General features: G+C 34.3%; 1 pseudogene; it reads right to left on the bottom strand.

The window, feature by feature from the left end:
* Positions 1 to 16,295: 16,295 nt before the first annotated feature.
* On the bottom strand, positions 16,296 to 17,302 carry LOC114040277 (annotated as a pseudogene).
* Positions 17,303 to 18,989: the final 1,687 nt, after the last annotated feature.

Raw genomic sequence — 18,989 nt, 5'->3', positions numbered from 1 at the left:
AAGAAGAGCTAAGTCTATCAAAGTCAGTCATCACACAACGTGGCTGTTACTATGTACAATGTTCTCCTGGTTCTGCTCACTTCACTCAGCATCAGTCCACACAAGTCTTTCCAGGTTTTTCTGAAGTCCACTTGCTCATCATTTCTTATAACACAATAATATTTCTTTACATTCATATACAGTTTGTTCAGCCATTCCTCAATTGATGGGCATCCCCTCATTTTCCATTTCTTTGCCACCATAGGAAGAGCTGCTATAAATAAAATAAAATAAAATAAAATAAAATAAAATAAAATAAAATATTTAATCTAGGATCTGTCAATACTAAGTTGGCTCAAAGATGTAACATTAATTGATACTATCCCAGGTGTACTTTCATAATTTTCATAATCTAGGGCCAAACAATTTATCAGATAAAAAATTTTCTTCATAAAGGAAACTTACAGCCCCTTTATTTCAGATATGAGAGATCCTAGTTTCTCATTAAGTCACTCCATTATTTTAGAACTTCACAAATATTTTTAGCAACTTGTCTCACAGAATTAATAAAATTTATAATCTTGGTAAGGCTGAAGATCAAGGGCACTGAAACCTGGCAAGTTCCCAAAGAACTTCTCAAATATTTACAAAATTAGTGGTACTTTCCCAAACTCTAATTAATCATTTTAAGCAAAATGTGCCTAAGTAAATACTTAACAGTTTTTCTTAAACCATAAGGACAGCAGTCTCTAGCAAAAGAGGAGTTAATTTGCTAGTGATACAATTATATAAGCCTCTGGGTATCAATTTTCAAATTAACAGCATTTTAAATATAATATTTCAAAAATCACAATACCAGAAAAATTTAAAGCCTAACAACAGTGTAAACAATTTTATGGATTTTAAAAACATATAACAAACTTTTTGCCCGTCAAATAATATCAATTAAGTTGAATTCACGTCTGAATTATCTAAGTACATTACTTCATCCATCTATCAACTTGGCATTCTCTACTAATTACTTTCAAAAGACAAGTATAGAGTACTTACTTTTCATTTTTATTCATGCAGTTTCTATACATATCATCTTAATATCAAATATCAAGTGTATTTTCCATTAGGGTCTGATATAGTTACAGAGGGCCAAATATACCAATTATCTTCATAGAAAACACATTTGACTTTAAGTAACATCAAATTATATTTTAGTTTTAGGAAAAATTCAATCAAATCTGGATTTACAATCATAAATGGTGTCATTCAAGATCTCAATTTTCCCAAGGGTCATGAGTTGCCAGAATCTCAAATTATAGAGCCCACTGCTTTCTGTTAGCTCCATTCCAAAGATTTATGGTGACAGTCTCACATTCTCTTTCTTAAAATATTTCAGCATTTAAAAGAAAACCCTGAAATCCATATTTTGGAAATCTATTTAGGAAAGGTATCATATTTCAGTTACAAATGTAATTTCTAATTAGTTTATAATGCCACAAATTTCTATAAACTGGGAAAAAGTTTTTCTTTCTTTGCTTGTCTGACTTTATCTCTGTAACTTCAACCTGACCAGGACTGAAATGACAAAGAGAAAGTATTTTATGGGTTTTTTCCTTCCTAAAATTTAATCTCCCACTGAAAGTCTGAAGTGGGAGTAAGCCCCTACTTCCAGGGGATAGAGACTTTAGCATCAGATTACAAAAAACTGAGATAACTGTTTCAAATTTCATTAATCTTCCCCAGAATTCTAAACTCTTTGGCTCCAGTTTTTATAGTTATCTTTATGGCTGGCTGCATTTTCCTTTCAGAAATCTTCCAAGATAGCAGGATCTACAAACAACACTAGACACAATAGAAGACAAAGGTTTTCCTTAGAAGATCATAGGGAATGTAAAAAGGGATAAAAAGTGGGGTTCCCTACTGTTGTGGTATCATTTGGCCCATGAATCTCAACCCTGGACAATAGTTTATTTTGATTAGTACAAGTACAAGCTTCTCTCATTAACCTGGGGTTGTCCTAAGTGAATAAGTGTAAGACTGATTATGGGTTCATCAAGTTTGTCAGAGTTGCACAATCAACTAAATAGGTAAAGCATGCCCTCCAGACAGGTCACATGGTTCAATTGACAATGCTGGCATTTGATACTGCTAGTATATAGTCACTGACCAGGTATCTAATTTATTTTCTAAGAGTCAAAGGAGGGTAAAAGAAAAAGTACAGAAAGAGGAAGAAAAGGAGAGCAAAAGAAAAGAAAAAGATCTGCTGGAGGACTGGCCAAATTAACAGATGATGGATCTGGCCCCCAAAACTTTTGATTGATCAGTCCAAGAAAACTACTCATTTGCCTGTAAGGGTGACTAGGCTAGTTCTAACTTTCCTCTGTGTAATTTCCCAGGTCAAGATTGTACGCAGTCCCCTAGGTTTGACTGTGTTCCACCTGAACCACAGGAATACACACCCAGTTCTCCTTGCAGAGTAATTTTTTCCCACATTTTGGGTCAACCATCAAAGACCCCATTTTTGACACCAATTTATTAGTTGAGAACAAAAGATACCTAACCTGAAATAATTTAGACAGTTTGTTAAGTTTTCTAGCAGAGGGGAGAGTTTAAAAAGGGGTGGCCCATCCCCCTGAGTGTCTGTAAGTTACATATTATATAGGATTCAAACAAAGGAACAAGCAAATAGATTCTATTTAACTCTTTTATTCTTTTTTTCTCAGCCTAATTGGCAACCAAAAAGTCCTAATCAATAATCTACAAAATAGAGAATGCAAACAAAAAATGGAGGTTAAGTATTATCCTTCGTAATAACATCATTGTTATAAAAATTCAATGTCCTGGAGTTTGAAAAAAGTCAGGCATTTGAATTTGAAACCCAACTCTGATATGCGCTAGCAGAGGCTTGAAAAGACCCCTGACAAATTATTCAACCTGGTGTGATAATCTGTATGAATAAGCTATTTAAATAACATAGTGCCTGTTTGCTCTTGGAAGGTTTGAAAGAGTTCTGTTGTGAAACAGTCCTGAGTCGTGTACTGTGAGTGTGTGTGTTCACATGTACAAATTCTGACATTTTATTTCTTCCTCCCAAATTGGTCAATTGAAGTTATTAAATTACTTCCTGTTGTGTCTATTTCTGCACTTCAAATTTTTAAATCACTTAATTCTTTTAAATTCTCTGATTTATCAAAATATGGTTGTTAGTAGTACTCCCTAATTATATGTTTGTTTTCTTTTGTATTTGTGGTGAACTCTCTTTTTCTATTTCTTTTTTTAAAAAATGTTATTTCCTAATGATTTGCTAATTGTATTAATCTATGCAGAAGATGAACTCCTAGTTAAATTTCTCTCTCTCTTTTTTTTTTGCTTTTTTTTGTAAGGCAATCAGGGTTAAGTAACTTGCCCAGGGTCACATGGCTAGTAAGTCTCAAATGTCTGAGGTCAAATTTGAACTCAGGCCCTCTATACTCCAAGGCCAGTGCTCTATCCACTGCGCCACCTAGCTGTCCCTAAATTTCTCATTTCAATTGTTCATTTTCTAATAGATTTCTGTGTTTCTCTTAATATTTTAGTTCATTTATTTTCTCTTTCTCTCTTAATTGATACAATAACTCAGTGATGCAAATTTGCCTCTGAGCATAGACTGGACTGCATCTCTTAGATTCAGGTACATGGGTAACAGAAAATTTCCTAGCTTGGCATTGGCCACTTTGAGGATGGTTAAGCTACTGTCATTTTATAGCTGTGTGCTTTTTGCAGCTCACATGTGGACATGTGAGTCCATAATGAGAATCTCTGACACACTATGAGTAAAGAAGCAAACCACTCATTGATCATGGTTCAGGAAGAGACAATGACTCAGTGGACTTCTAGAAAGGAGATACCTCACCCCCATTCTCTTCTTCTCTTCCCTACACTGATCCTCTTAGGAATATTTAAGTGTATCCGTGGGAAGAGAATACTGTTGCTTCTCTCCCAATTCCCTGCCACTCAAAGATTGCTATTACATGGAAGTTAGAGTGAGTGTTGCTCTTTTAAATATCCTAATCATTGTTTTATGATTTCCACTTTAACTACTGTTTTTTTTCAGTTTCTAAGGAATTATATAATTTTTGCTTGTTATTTCACTCTGATTTTATTGCCTTAAAACACATGTAACCCAGCTTCTGCCCAAGCCTGTGGTGGTCTGGTGGAGGAACATCTTCCTAAACCCTGTAATTTTTGGTTGGTTGAGAGAATGCTGAATGTGACATTGTGTACCTGCCATAAAAGATTTATTTGAGTTGGTTTTAAACACTCTTCAAATACACACGTGGACAGAGGGATCCTGGGATGTGTATGTGTATGTGTGTGTGTGTGTGTGTGTGTGTGTGCAGGTGTGAGTGTGTGTGGTGAGGGGAGAGAAAGAGAGAGAGAGAACTTTGACATCTTAATATACATTTTTAAATGGAAAATTAACAGTAGTGACTAGCAGTATATCAATAGTTAAAGTGTAGGAATAGACAATTTTCAAAACAAGAAAGATGTATTTTAAATAACCACTTGTAGAAATGTTCAGCCTCAGTAATAACCAAAGAGATGTGGATTAAAAAAAAAACAACTTTTTAGTTACCACCTCATATCTATCAAATTTGAAAAAAAAAATAAAAATTTAAAAATTCAATACTGTGGAGAAATGGGTACACTCAAAGTATTCCCTGTTAGTATAATTGTAAAATCATAAGATCTTTTTGGAGAGCAATCTGGTGACATGTAGTAAAAGTTATTAGATGTTCCTACCTTTGGCCTGGTAATTACATTGTTTAGAGTAAACCCTAAAAGAGCCATCCAGAGAAAAAATTAGTTAAAATAAGCTATTGTTTGAAAATTTTTCATAGCAACATAATGCATTAACTGAAACAACTGGAAAATCCTAAGTGTCCAACAATAGGGAAATGATTAAATTAATTATAAATTAATATAATAGTTTATGATGAATTTAAAACCAACAAGAAGAAGAAATACTAAGATATCTTAAAAGCCTTTCAAGAGATAATGTAATAAGAGGAAAAACAGAGGAATGCAGTATACAGGAGAAGGGAAAGAAAATAAATATTTACATGGTGCCTACTATGTGCCAGGCGATGTGCTAAGTACTTTACAACATGTACTCATTTGATCTTCACAACAACCCTGGGAGACAGATATTGTTGTTTTCTCTGTTTTAAGGATGAGGAAACTGAGGCAAACAGAGGTGAAGTGACTTGCCCAAGGTAAGATAGCTAGTATGTGTCTGAGGCCAGATTTGAACCCAGGGCTTCCTAATTTGAAACCCTGTACTCTATACACAGACCCCCCTAACTGCCTCTATATACCAACTATAATCTTGTTAGAATAAGTGAATGAGAAGGAATGTAGAAAGAATTCAGATGGGAATTATAAGAGTCACTGAATAGTGTTGTCACACTTTAGGCACAGATGTTAAATAATTTAAATGTTTACAGGTAGTTCTTTCTACTGATTCTCAATATGAAGTTTTGAATAAGGCATATTAAAAGACAGGCACATTGGTTTCTTGCTGCTAGAACTGAAGACTTGTAGACTCCTTTTGAAGAATAATGTGGCTGCCCAGCATAAATGTAATAAAAGTAATCATATTTTTAACCCAATAATTCCACTTTAGAGACTATATCCTGATAATGCTATCAGAAATAAAACAGAATGATGTGCTTTAAAAAAGGAAAGAAAATAAAGAATATTCCTAGCTATATTAGATTATTAAAAAAAGATACAACCACCTGGAAGCAAACAAAATAGTTAACCAGAAGGTAATGGTTAAAGACATTGTGCTTTTATTAATATAATGCAACCATCATGCAATTAAGATAAGTAAATATGAAGAATACAAAGAAATATGGGAAGACTTTGTGGAATAAAAAGGGGGAGGGGGAAACCAAGACCAGAAGCATGGAGCTTCCATGAATCATCATCACAAGAGTCAAAGCAAATGACATCCACTGATAAAAAAAGCCTAACAAAGATTAGAGGGGTTTCATGTACTGTAATTAATTAGCTTAAATATAAATTGCAACTAATTAATCTTACTTGTTTGAATTGATGTTAGAGGTTAAGTTTATAATAAAACATACAGTTTCCAAAATAAGAAAATAAATCAAATTGGGTCCTCAGAGAATCGTTGAGGGTTATGGCAGGCAAAACACATCAGCACCAATGTGCTGACTCCTGCAAATGGCTGGGTCATATTTTATGTGAAACTACTATTTCCCCCATTCAATTAAATCAATTTAACCAAGTGCCTGCTATGAGTAAGGCACTTCACAAAGCAATAATGATGTGAAGACAAAACCAGCAGTGTTCAAGGCCTGTGCTGAGAAAAGACCACTGGATTTACCAGTTAAGAGACTAGTCATAATTTTGGAAAGAGGCTTCTACAGGTACAGTTGCAGCTTCAAATGATGCTAGATTGAAAAGGACTGGCCGGGGAGCAGGATGTGAGAAATTGGAGCCAACTGGTGTCTTGCAAGAGCCCAACTCTCAGAAGTAAATGTACATCCCCCAAGTCTGGAATTTGGCTTGGACTGAGACCATCTACGGCCTCCACCTCTCTTTACGTGCTTTAAATTTCACCCAGTTCCTGAACAATGGGCTTAAACTCTTTGGATTTGAATGTACTAGCATGACTAGAAGAGTAAGACATGTGCTTTCTTCACACTAACACATCTTCCTCCCTCCCCTCCTCCATCTGCCTACACACATCCTAAATTAATAACTTTTTGAAATGAACAGATAGTTTAAAAAATCCCCCAAATTAAGAAAGCATTCTCAAAAAGACAGAAATGTTCATGTCTCCATCTTATTTTACATTCTTAGTCTTGCTTATTTCAGATTCACCATCTTTTTGTCTCTGTTGCTATCTTTGCCTTTTATTAGTTGCTTGTTGGTCTAGAGACTTGCGTGCCTATGGGAATATCAGGGGAAGGAGAATAGAGGAACTCTCAGGAATAACTCACTCTTATCCCCATTGGCAGCCCTGCGATTACGCAGCCTTAAGTTAAGTATATTCTGTGAAAAAGGCCTGAAGTAGCTCATAGACACTACAGCACTCATGATTCTCACAGATGTAGTCAGCAAAATGGTTTCGGATTTCAAAGATAATCAGCGATCTGAAATAAATAAATAAAAAAAATTAAAAAACAAAAACAGAAAAGCCTAAGAAATCGTTCAAGGACTCCAGGATGACTTTCTTCCCCATAAAGGATGAAAGTTTCTCCAGAGTTTCTCCAGAGTTCCAGTTAGGCTGCCATGAGGGTCCCAGAGTGTTGGAGGCAACCCTTAAACCACCCCAGTCCCCTGACGGTGACCAACCTCAGTCTTCTGTTCCCCAGGAACAGGATGAAGGAGTCAAAGGGTATTCACCATGATGATGAATGCAAGCATCATGGTGAGCTTCACTTTGACCATGATTGGCTGGTAAATGAACAGGGAAATAAAGCAGCATTCCAACAACATCCCAAAGACTACCCAATTAATTCTCCACTTTAGGCAGAGGAAGACAAGGTGAGACAGGCTGGCAATCTTTAGAAAGTAGAAGACACTGAGGCAGGTAGAAAACCAGGCACCTGAACACAGAACTTCCAGATATCCCATGCTATCTGAGGCTTATTTGTCTAGATAGAACATAAGGACAATGTTAATCCATGTTATTGGCCACAACAGACCAGTTCTGAAGATGGCCAAGCTGGTGAGGATAAAGTCCAGTGTGGACAGTCTTGACCCAATCCATGAAATTCACCTGTCCAATGGAGCCATTAGCCAAAATACCCACTAGAAGCTGTCCAGTGGTCATAATTACATAGATGTTCTCTAGGGCAATTGGCATGTCTGCAGTGAGAAAACTCATCATTAATGTTGTGTTTGGTGAATGGATTTCCAGACTAGGTGAGCATAATGATATCTCTACCCCTTGATAGAGCAACAGTTGATCTCTATTTTTAGTATGGTCTCCTTCAGCCAGAAAGTATACAACATGTTAAAAAGAAGAAGCAGTTCTCATTAAGAAAACCATCAGTTGTCCTTCCCAAGCACGTGGCTCATGCTAGTTTTCCAGACTCTTCCTGTGGCCCCTTGTCATCAGCAGGTGGCAATTAGTCATGTGTGCTCCTAAATTTGTGAAAATGAAGATGATGGGTAGATTCTATTTCACTGTTTTCTACTTTCTTATTTAACCTAATTTGCTTAACCAATAGCCTTATGCAACATAGAAAATGAAAAGGGGGAAAAAAAGAACAAAATTGTTGATTAAGTGCTACCATCTTTGTGATCACTGACAATCTTAGTCAACATTCAATGTGTCATGAAGTGAGAAGAGTGTTCAATTCATGGGTTTGAATCCCATCTCTTTCAAGTATGAGATCCCCTGGCAAATGATGGATGAGGATGAAAATGAGAATGAAGATGATAATAATAATAGCTAGCATTCATAGTCCTTGAATTTTCCAAAGAACTTTACAAATATTACTTCATTTGGTCCTCACAACTATCACCCTGGGAGATAGGAGTTATTATTATCCCCTATTTACAGATGAGGAAATTGAGGCAGACAAAGGTTAAGTGACTTGCCCTGGGTCACATAATTGGTGAGTATTTGAAATAGATTTGAACTTAGATCCTCTTGAGTCCAAGTCCAGCACTCTACCTAGCTATCTCTAATTCTCCAACTTCTCTGACTTTTAGTTTCATGGGGATAATATTTATAAATAAACTGTGTGACAATTATAATTTGTTCTTTAAGAATGTGAAATAATTCCTTTGTGAAATAATCCTCACCTAGGATTGTTTTTTTTTATTTCATAATCTCTTTGTGTTACTTCGTTATCATCTCTCTCTCTTTTAATTTTCTTTATTCCTGCTCAACTACTTTTAATATATTTTCATTTATTTTGTTAAAATTTCCCAATTACATGTAAAACAATTTTAACTTTTTTTTTAATTTTGAGTTCCAAATTTCCTCCCTCCCTTCCTTACCCCACCCCTTGAGAAGGCAAGCAATAAGATATCAATTATACGTGTAAAGTCATGCAAAACATATTTCCATATTAGCTATGTTGTAAGTCTAAAGACATGCACACACAAAAAAAATAAAGTATTTTTTTTAAAGAGTACTTCAATTTCCATTCAGAGTTCATCAGTTCTCTCTCTGGAGAGCCCAACATCCAGGCCACGTGAAGGCCATGGAATCCATGCTTGCTTCCCTTTTCCTCTTGGTTTTGTACTATTCAGGCACTATGATGGGTCCTTTGGAATTATCTTGGGTCATTGTGTTGATAAAAGTAGCTAAGCCTTTCACAGTTCGTCATTCTTACAATTCTGCTGTTACTGTGTACAATGTTGTCTTCTGCTCACTTCACTTTGCATTAGTTCATATAGGTCTTCCCAGGTTTTTCTGAAACCATCCTGCTGATCATTTCCTATAGCACAACAATACTCCATCATAATCATATGCTACACCATGTTCAGCTATTCCCCAATGGATGGGTATTCTATCAATTGCCAATTCTTTGCCAGCACAAAAAGAGTTACTATAAATATTTTTCTACAAATAAATCTTTTTTTCCCTTTTCTTTCATCTCTTTGGGATATAGAACTAGTAGTGGTATTGCTGGGCCAGAGGATATGTCCTTTGGGCATAATTCCAAATTCTTCTCCAGAATGGTTGGATCAGTTCATAACTCCACCAACAGTGTATTGGTGTCCCAGTTTTTCTACATCTTCTCCAGCTTTTGCCATTTTCCATGTCTGTTATGATAGTCAATCTGATAGATGATATCTCAGAGTTGTTTTAATTTGCATTTCTCTAATCAATAGGGATTTATTTTTATGATTATTGATAGCTTTAATTTCTTATTCTGAAAACTGCCTGTTCCTATCCTTTGACCATTTATTAATTGGGGAATGAATTTTTTTTTATAAATTTGACTGATTTCCCTATATATTTGAAAAATTAAGCCTTTATCAGAGAAACTTGGTGTAACCCCTCACCCCTCAGTTTCCGATTTTCCTTCTAATATTGGCTGCATTGGTTTTGTTTGTGCAAACACCTTTTAATTTCATGTAATGAAAATTATCAGTTTATTTCCCATGATCCCCTCTATCCTTTGTTCGGTCATAAACTCTTCCCTTATCCACATATCTGATAGGTACATTTTTCCATTTAGTTATTTAGTTATACTATGATGACATGATACTTATAAATCAGGATCATATCATTTATTGATTTATGTCTTAATCATTTATCCATTTAAACCTCATCTTGGTATACAGTATGAGATATTGGTCTATGACTAGTTTCTCCCAAACTGTTTTTTTGTTTTTCTAGCAATTTTTGTCAAATGATGAGCTCTTACCACAAAAGCTTGGATCTTTGGATTTATCAAACACTAGATTATTATGGTCATTTACTACTGTGTCTTATGTGCCTAATCTATTCCACTGATCCACCACTCTACTTCTTAGCCAGTACCAGATTGTTTTCATGATTACTGTTTTGTAATATAGTTTGAAATCTGGTACTACTAGGCCACTTTATTTTGCATCTTTTACACTGATTCCTTTGATGTTCTTACGAATGAATTTTGTTATTTTTTTTTCTAGATCTACAAAATAAGTCTTGGGTAGTTTGATTGGTATGGCATTGAATAAAACTTTTAGTCAATTCTCTATGATTCTCTAAGTATATCATATCATCTGCGAAGAGTGATAATTGTGCTTCCTCTTTACCTATTTTTATTCTTTTAATATCTTTTTTGTCTTATTATCATAATTAGCATTTCTAATACAATACGGAATAATGGTTGTGATAATGGACTTTCTTGCTTCAATCCTGTTCTTATTGGGAAGGCTTTAAGTTTATCCTCATTATAGATAATGTTTACTCTTAGTTTTAGATAGATACGACTCACCATTTTAAGAAAGGCTCCATTTATTTATATGCTTTCTAGTGTTTTTAATAGGAATGGGTGCTGTATTTTGTCAAAACCTTTTTCTGTATCTATTGATATAATCATATGATTTTTTTGTTTTTGTTATTGATATGATCAATTATGTTTATAATTTTCCTAATAGATAACTAGCCCTGCCTCCCTGGTATAAATCTCACAGTCACAATGCATGATCTTTTTTTAACAAATGCATCAATTATAAGATTAAAATGAAAATGTCGAAATATTATAGATCAAGAAGAAATTTGGCCAGTTATCAAGAATAACTTATCTTACTATATGTATATAGATATATAGATATATATATACATATATAAATATATATATATATCTATTATATATATTAATATATGTGTATATATATATATCATGAAACTGGTAAAAGACATCATTTCTAAGAGTTTATTAGGGAGGGAACAAAAAGAGAAATACATAATTTGGGGGTATTTCAAATAATGCAGAGTAAGGAGAAATATTTTAGGAAAGAAGGAAGGAAGGAGAAAAAAAGAAGAAAGAAGGAAGATAGGAAGGAAGGAAGGAAACAAATATTATTAAAGCACCTACCACATATCAGACACTGTAAAAAGTATTTTACAATTATTATATCATTTGATCCACAAAATTAAATTGGGAGTTAGGTTTTATTAATATCCCCAGTGTATAGTTGAAGAAACTGGGGGAAACAGAGGTAAATGACTTGATGGCTAGTAATTGTCTAAAGCCAGATCTGAACTCAGGTTCCAACACAGTATTCCAAACATAGCACTCTATCTACTGCACACTATGCTTTTTTCTGTAATTGGGACAGTGTATGTGATTATTCAAACACAGAATTGGGTGGGAGTAAATTAGGCATTCTCTTATCCTTTAATCTTCTCTAGATGAAACAAGGGAAGATCAAATTTTTAAAAGTAATTAAATTTAAAAGACAACAATAGCAGAAATGTAATGCTGTAGGTGAGGTATCTGAGCAGAATAGGGAGGGCAAGGAGAAATATTTAAGAAGTATTGTAGAGTTGAGGAAGGGGGAGGAGGCTTCAAAAGCCTCAAATGAAGAATAGAGGAAAAGAATAATATTTTATTGGGGTGAATGAGAAAACAAACCCAATAGTTTGTGACTTACAAAACACATGTTTGAAACATCAAGTTTCATAAACAATCCAAATGAGGAGGTGGACTAGGACTTAATGTGCATGAAAAGAATTTAAAACTGTAGAAATTGCAAATTTGATCTTAGACAAAAATAGCTCTGATTAAAAAAAGGCAAAGAAGGAAATTGTATTAGGCTTCCAAGTATCAAGAAACAGGATTAATAAAGATAAATACTATTAATATTATGCATATATACTGATTAACCTTAACCTAAACATTAATTCTAACCCTAACATATTTATATGTTATATTACATGTGTTACATACATGTGTACATATGTAATATGTGTGTGCCAAATAATAGAGCATCTAAGTACTGAAAAAATAAGCTAACTGAGAGATTGAATATATTGTTCATGGAACAGCTAAGAGGACAGTGTCACTGCACTGAAGAAAATAAGGTATAAAAAAACAGCCCATTAGGGAAAATTGGGATCTCTAAACAATTATATCAATAAAAAGGAAAGAAAGAATAAGTGAATTTTACATACAGCAAAAAATATAACAAATTAAAAACAACTTTTAAAAATAAGAACAAAAGTAGAAATCTTAGCAATTGAGAAAGGGATTAAGTTCTTAATAAGTTGATAAATAAACCATAAGCCATTTAAAAATGTTAATAAAATAGATAAGCTATTAGCTAATTTCATTAAGAAAAAGAAAAATGAAAACCAAATTACCAATCAAAAATGAAGACAGAATTTACAATAACTTTAGAGGAAATAATGACACTTTCAGAAATCATGTAGGCTGACTTTATTCATACAAAAGGAAATTTAAAATAAATGGATTTATATTTACAAAAAAAAGCAAAACACATTAACAGAACAGTAAATAGACAATCAGAACAATCTGACCTTAGAAAGAGAAATTGAGCCAATCATAAATAAACTCCAAAAGGTGAGGGTAGGAGGAACTAGGAGTAAATGAATCCACATACAAGTGAATTCTATCAGGAACTTAAGGTAGAATCCAATGTTATACTACTTACTCTTTGAAAAATTGCAGAAGAAAAGTTTCTTTATAAGACTATGTCTATGGAATACATATGTCCTCATACACAAAGCAAGGAGACATCAATGACAGAAATAAAACCATAGTCAAATAGTACTAATATATATTTATACACAAATACCAAATAAAATGTTGACAAAGAGGTTAAAAGAATATATTAAAAATATTTCCTGGAATTAGGACTTACTAAGATCAGGAATTACATGAAAGATTGCTCTTTATTAGAAAAATGTTAAATATAATAGATGATTTTCATAACCTTCCCCCTGAAGAAAAATTTTTTGACAAAAATTACACTCATGTATGTTAAAAAGCATAGGAATAAAGAACCATGTCTTAGTAGGATCAAAAGCATTTATATAAAACCAAGAACTAGCATAATTTTTGATGGAGGAACATTAGAAACTTTTTGAGTAAAAGCTAGGATAAGAAAAGCCAAATGAGCAAAATCATGAGAATGTTGTATACATAACAACAATATTGTTTTTAGAATGACTTTGATAGGGGCATCTAGGTGGTGCAGTGGATAGAGAACAGGTCCTAGAGTCAGGAGGGCCTGACTTCAAATCCAACCTCAGTCACATAACACTCACTAGCTTTTGTGACCCTGGGCAGTTCACTTAACCCCAATTGCCTCACACACACAAAAAAAATGACTTTGAGTAACTAAGTCATTTTGACTGTTACAAGTACCCAAATGAACTATGAAGGACCTAAGAAGAAAGATGCTACCTGCATCCAGGAAAAAAGAATTGATAAATAGAAATATATGTAGAATGATTTTACATCTACATCCATCCATCCATCCATACATACATACATACATACACATACACACATATTTGTGTCTAATGGTAGCCATCTTTAGGATGGGGATGGGGAGAGGGAAGAACAAAAAAGGAAAAAAAAAGAAATTTACATGACAACTCATATATTTAAAAGGAATAGCAAGTTATACATAATAGATTTGCAGTTTCATATGCAATCTTTTTTTTAATTTTACTGTGTTATGGATATGTTTATTTTATTTCATAAATTAAAAATAAATGAAATTTTCAAAATAGCATTTGATAGGATACTATAAATGTTACCTACAACAATATGAAAAGGAAAAAAAAGGAATTGAGAGAATATCTACAAAGATAAGAAATATTTAAGCAATCCCAGAGATTTGAAAAAAAAAGCTTAATTAAATTAAGAAGACAAATCTACAAAAATCAACAACTTTTCTATATTTTAATAACAGAAAATCCAACCAGAAACCAAGGACAAAACAAAAGTCTACCCAAAATAATCATAATATCCAAGTGTTTACCTGAGAAAAAAGATATATAAATGTCACTATAAACAGTCTTCACAAAAGTAAAAATTTGAAAATTTGAAAAGTATGCATTACTTATTGTTGGGGGTTTGCCATTTTGGTAAAAAAAAAAGATATTATCTAAATTAATTTACAGATTTAACACTAGCCCCATCGAACTACAGTGAGGTTATTTTGTAGAAATAGTGAAAGTGATAACAAAATACATTTGCAAAAACAGAAGTTCTAAATTTTCAAAAGCAACAATAAAAAAAAGGAATGAAAGCTACCTTTTCGTACCAGATCTCACTACATTATAAAATAGTCCTCATTGAAACTATTTGGTCATGTTTAAAAATATAGAATAGCAGAATGGCAAAACAGATTAGGGAAGATAGACACAAAAGCTCTCCAACACAATGATGTTGGATAAACTCAAGGACACAAATGACGGGGGAAGGACTATTATGTTAAAAGTTCTGGAAAAATAGGAAGGCATTTATCAGAAATTAGGTGTTGACCAACATGCTATTCCACATAGTAAAATTTGATCCAAATAAACATATGGACTAATAGTTCTAAAAATAATATTTTTTTTAAATATAGAGAGAACAATGAAAGGAAGGACCTCTCAAATCCATAGTTGGAGAAGCATTCCTAATTAAGCAATAGTGAGAAATAATTGTAAAAACAAAATAAACAATTTTGACTGTTAGACATTTTCCCACAAAATTCAACACAACAAAGATAAGGAGGAAATTTTTCTATTGGGGGAAAAATCTTTGTATTAAATGTCTTTCATAAAAAAAAATATCAAAGATACACAGGAAATTGAAATGAATATAGAAGTGGTCAAAGAAATGAATAATTTTGGAAAAAATCCAAGTATGTGAATAAATCTTCCAAGTCACCCTAATAAGAAAAATTTCAAATTAAAACAATTCTTCACTTTGCTTTAATATGCAGCACATCAAGAAAGCTGATAAAAATTGGAAATAGTTAATGTGCTAGTGCATTGTAGGTGAAGTTGTAAATTGGTCCAACCATTCTGGAAAACAATCTGGAACTATGCAAGAAAATCACTAAATTATTTATACTCATTGACTCCTGTGATCCCAGTTCTGGAACTATAACTCCAATTAGGATAATGACTAAAAAGAAAGATCTCTAATATACTAAGTTATTCCTAGCAGCAAGTTTTGAGGAAGAAAGAAAAAAACTAGGAATAAAAAACAAGGGTGTCTCCCAGTTGAGCAATAGCTAAGCCAATGGTGAATGAATATAGTGGAATTTTACTGTATAGAAGAAATGACAAATATAAAGAATTTAATGAATATTTGGAAGATTTGTATGCACTGATGCAGAATGAAGTACACAGAACAAGGTAACATGATATACAATGAACAAAATTATGTAAAAGAACATCAAAATGTTAAAATTCAGATCAAAATCAAGGAAGATCTTGACTCCAGAGGTATGATAGACATCTATACCTCTTACTTCTCCTTAGAGATATGATAAACTATAGGTACAGAGTACAGAACAAGCGGTCAGTACATCAATTTGTTCTGATTATTCTTTTAACAGGAGAAGATTAAATTTTGGAGGGTTGTATTGGGAAATGAGAGAATTTAAAAAAGCATCAAATTCTTAAGAGACTAGTTATTCTCATCTTATATATGGTTTAATAAGGCACAGTCTTGATAATGGCATTGAGCTTCCATGATCTTTACTCATCTGTAATGATGATGAAGAAAAGAAATTTATGAATGTTCTTTAAACAGGTGGTGATAGATTCTTTTCCCCCTAGAAAATACACGGTTTTTTAGTCTTCTCTATGTAGATCAATATTCCCCTTAGCCCTTGAAGCATACCCTGAGTTTCCACAGCACCCTCAGGATAGCCAGTCTCAGTCTATTGTGTGCCACAATGAGGATAATGGAGTGGGCCAAGGGGTAGATAGATATACCCACCAAAGTAAACAGTATAGACAGCTTCTTTTCTCTCTGTGGGACATTTGACAATGTTGAGAACATGCCTGCGTAATACAGAACAAAAATGAAGAGGAAAGAGACTATGGCTTTCATGACCTTCACATGAGCCTCAATGCTGAGGTCTCTAGAAGTCATGGCATTGAACTGCATGTGCCAGGTGTGCCTACATAGTGACAGGACTAGCAGCAAGCAGGAGATCATGGACAGAGCAAAGGGGACAATCCTCCCCATACTTAAGAGGACCAAGGTGGGACAGATGTGGCTGTTACATTCTTGAATCTTCTGAGTCAAGTTTATTTTGTCTTCTGGATCATAAGTAACTTGGAAGGTATCACTCAATATTACTGTAAGGGAAGTGAGAAAGGAGAAAAAAACCACACCCTAGGAGCATGCTGAGGACTCCCCTATCAATCTTCCACTTCAGCAGAGGAAGATGGGATGGAAGAAGTTGGTGATTTTCAGGAAATAGAAGACATTGAGGCAAGCAGAGAACCAGGCACTGAAATTGTTGGCCAAAATCCACACAACACGAAGGTTTCTCATTTTGCTTAAGATAATTGAAGGATAGAATGAGATTAAAAAGATGCATGATGCTATGATTCCTGACAGGCCAATTCTGGAGATGGCTCAGCAATGAGCATAAAATTCAAGTAGGAAAATTTTCTGGTCTTGACCCAGTCCATACAGTTCATCATTCCAATGAAGTCATTGGCCAAAACCTCAACTACAAACTCTCCACATACCATAGTCACACAGATTTTCTCCACCGTATTTGACGTACCTTGAGAGAGGAAACCTACCTTTATTAGTGCTGTTGTGGAATGAATTCTCACTAAAGTTAGCAGGATGATTTCTCTTCCTCTTATCATAGCAACAATTTTCTCCTCTGTCTTGATCCCAATCTTATGTTCGACTATAAAGTGTCCAAACCTGTTATGGCCTAAGGATGCAGACCCTCATTGGGACAACCACTGCTGCCCCTTGCAAACCCCAGATCCTGCACAAATCTCCTCATCATTGTCAGATGGTGATTTTTCATGTGTCCATCTTACTGTGAGGCAGAGGTGCTTTTTTCCAAAATGTAAATAGAGAACAGATTCTATTTCATTGTTTTGCACTTTCTGTCTTGGACTAATTTGTCTAAATAACTAACAATCTTCAACATACAGGCATAATGGAAGGTGTACTACCTCAGGAGTCAGAGGACCTGGGTCTTAAAGTAGCTAAAAATCTTCTGGCCACCAATGTGCTAAAAAGACAATAAATTGCATTACCCCTCCTTTCTTTCCACCAACACACACACACACACACATACACACGCATGCACACACACACACACTGATTCTTTGTGAGATGAACAATTAATAGCAGATAACAGAGCAACAAGGTTCAACATAAAAATTTTTGAAAAAGATAGAGGCTTTCCAGAGTTCATCTTAATCTCCATCTTGGGCTGAGTTGCTCAGAATCTCAATCTCTCCATGTTTGTCTCTGACTCTTTCTGTCTCTCTTTAGATGACTATTTGTATAAGGGCCTGAGTGACTGTCAAGTCAAGGATCACAAGATATATACCTGCAAAGGAACTTGGAGGTCATCTGGTCCAAGGTAGTCTTTGTGGGCCTCTATTTTCTTATCTCTAAGATGAGGAGATTGAACTAGATGGCCTCTAAGGTTCCTTCCAGCTCTAGGATGGAATGAGGCTCCAGGTTTATCCAAGAAAATTGCTGTTCAGCATTGTATACTGCTCACCATTGATAATTTTCCATGTGAGTTTCTGACTGAGAAACTGAGGTCTTGTTGGCGAAGATGTAAATGATGAACAGATTTTATCTGATTGTTTAAATGTTCTTCCAAAATTGTCTATGCAAGAGATATAAGCGACAGTCTAGGACATAGAGAATATAGAGAAAAATGTTAATAGAAAGATGTATAGAGGCAGCCAGGTCTGGCAAAAAGAACATTAGGTGTTTAGGTTTGAATCTAAGCTCTGACAAATACTGTTTGTGGTACCACAGGAAATCATTCAACTTCCCTGAACATTAATTTCATTGAAATGAATTTTCAAAATATGACTGCCAATACCATCCTTGAGGGACATCATGGGGTAATAATAATGCAACCTCAATACTTAATCACTGTGTGACTCTGGGCAAGTGACTTTATCTCAGTACCTCAATTACTTTATCTACAAAATGAAGATGTTGAGACTCTAAGCTCCCTTGCAGCTTTCATGAGTTGAATGAATCTTGAAGACAAATCCAAAGAGAGATCTTCTATCCTTAATTTGGGAAAGTCAGAAATGGGAAGGTCTAAGTATGTAGACACACTCCCTCTAAAGTAAAATCTTCTAAAACCTCCAAGATTCTGCCCCCCTACCCATGTCTTCTCTTTCTAAGACCTTGAATTGACTTGTTGTGGGGGTCTATGCTCTTGCTGTTAGAGAGGAAGGCATTAAACCCCAGACATCATGTTCCTGTTCAGTACAAAGAAGCACAACATGGAGACTGGTCTGACTGAAGTGAGTAGAAAGGCAAGTCATGCTGGTCTTTGGACTT

This window comes from Vombatus ursinus, unplaced genomic scaffold, assembly GCF_900497805.2.
Source record: "Vombatus ursinus unplaced genomic scaffold, bare-nosed wombat genome assembly UNPS02012901.1, whole genome shotgun sequence".
NCBI lineage: Eukaryota > Metazoa > Chordata > Mammalia > Diprotodontia > Vombatidae > Vombatus > Vombatus ursinus.
This window is presented reverse-complemented; position numbering and strand designations above follow the sequence as displayed.